This window comes from Apium graveolens, chromosome 11, assembly GCF_009905375.1.
Source record: "Apium graveolens cultivar Ventura chromosome 11, ASM990537v1, whole genome shotgun sequence".
Classification (NCBI taxonomy): Eukaryota; Viridiplantae; Streptophyta; class Magnoliopsida; order Apiales; family Apiaceae; genus Apium; species Apium graveolens.
In genome coordinates this window covers 64,955,214-64,957,521 of record NC_133657.1, presented here as the reverse complement: position 1 = coordinate 64,957,521, position 2,308 = coordinate 64,955,214, and positions in this window count along the sequence as shown.

Here is a 2,308-nt window from a genome sequence, read left to right as displayed (position 1 = left end):
AAAACTAATTTTTATTTAATTTTTAGAATTATTAAAATCTGATTTTAATTTTATATAAAAATAATTAAATAATTAAATTCTAGAAACAGGAAACAAAAAACAGATTGGGGGTTTTGAGGATCAAACCGGGGTCGAAACCGGGTCGACCTCGGGTCACCAAGAACACGTCGGGCTGCCCAGAAAATCAGACGCCGACGGCTGTTTCCGGCGATTCGACAACGAACCCATGGCAAACAATCGGCCTCGTCCTTCTGCAGCTTTGTTCCCCTTCGTTCCAAGGCCTCCCCTGCCTTTCTCCTCCTTCGTTTCATCAACAATTTCATCAAACAATTACTCAAACATAAAACCCGAATTCGAAGTTAAAACCCAAAAATACGAAATCAAAATCAATTAAACAAACAGCAAAAACAGTTACATAATCATAAACTACGATTCACCAGCTTCAAAACGACTACTTACATGTTCGATATGGATGCCGGAATCACCTTCAAAATCCGATTTGATTCTCTGCTTGTTCTTCACCAACACAAACCCTAATTCCTAATTTTCTGAATTTTTATGATTAATTAGTAATTAATTAATAAAAATTAGACTATTTATATTATGGAAAATAATACCCCTAAATAAAATTAAGGGGCTAATTACACATTTAATAAAAATATTTGACCCCAATTTTTATAATTTTTGGGTATTAATAATAAATTTTTAAATATCCAATAAATATAAAATAAATGTTAAAAATTCCCAAAAATTATGAATATTAAAAAAATGCAAAGAAAAATGATGTATGATAATTTCATGATCATATAAAAATAAAAATATGATTTTTGTGGGGTTTTTGGTACCCGAAGGGTCCGGAAAAGTCATTTTTCGCGAAAAAGGTAAATTTTTAAAACGTCTAGGGGTTCATAATAGCGATATGGTATATGTCATTTTTGGCAAAATAGGGCCAATGATTTTGCTTGAAATACGGACTTTTAAAACACTGTTTGAGCTGTACGGGTTTTGATATAAAAATATATAACTTACGATAAAACACTCAATAACTATCTAAAACACGTTCGGATCAAAACAGACAACACGTAGAACATTGTAATTAGGGTTTAATGACAACACATTAATCACACAATAATACACATAATTTATCTTTATTATAATATAATACAAGCATAATTTTCCGGTCGTTACAAAGATCATACTTGTGAAGCTTGCGAAGTTGGTAAACAAATTCAGACATCTCACAAAGCAAAGTTTATGGTATCTACCTCGAGACCTCTCGAGCTACTACAAATGGATCTTATCAGTGCGGTTCCTATACAAAGTCTCAGAGGTTGTTCATATATGTTGGTAGTTGTGGATGATTATTCACGATTTACATGGAATGAATTTCTCAAAGCCAAAAGCGATGCTTTTGAATCCTTCTCATCTTTATGTAAAAGGATTCAAATTCAACAAAATAAAACCATAGTCTATATAAGGACTGATCATTGTAAAGAATTTGAGAATTTTAGTTTCACAAACTTTTGTGATGAACATGGCATCACACATAATTTTTCCGCTCCATACACTCCTTAATCCAACAGAGTAGTTGAATGGAAAAATAGAACACTCCAAGAAATGGCTAGCACAATCCTAAATAAATATCGTCGATCTAAATATTTTTGGGCCGAGGCTATGTCAACCGCTTTCCATATTCTTAATCGGGTTTTTCTACGACCTATAAAATAAAAGACTCTTTACGAGCTATATTTTGGCAAAACTCCGAAACTAAGCTACTTTCGAGTATTTGGAAGCAAGTGCTTCATATTAAATTCAAAAGATTACCTTACAAAGTTTGATCCTAAATCAGACGAAGGTATATTCCTTGGATACTAGAACAATAGTAAAGCTTACCGAGTGTTAACCTCAAATCGCTTGTGGTGGAAGAATCTATGAATGTCGCTTTTGATGAAAGTAAACCACTGGAGAAATATAAAGATCTTGTTGATCACAAAAATATTGAACAAGATGATATTGAAAAGGTTATTCGATAATTCAAAAATATGGATCTCGAGACTCCCGTACATAAAAATCCATTAGAATTGGACGAAAAGGAAGATGAACTTCCTAAAGCAATTCCCACTATAAAAAGTCATCCACTACATAATGTGCTTGGAGACTTAAGGAAGCGAGTTCAAATGCATTCACAAGTTCAAAACGTTGTAAATCATCTTAGTTTTCTATCTCTAATAGAACCTAAGACCGCGAAAGAGGCTTTATTAGACGAGGATTGGATCTCTGCTATGCAAGATGAATTACTCCAATTTAC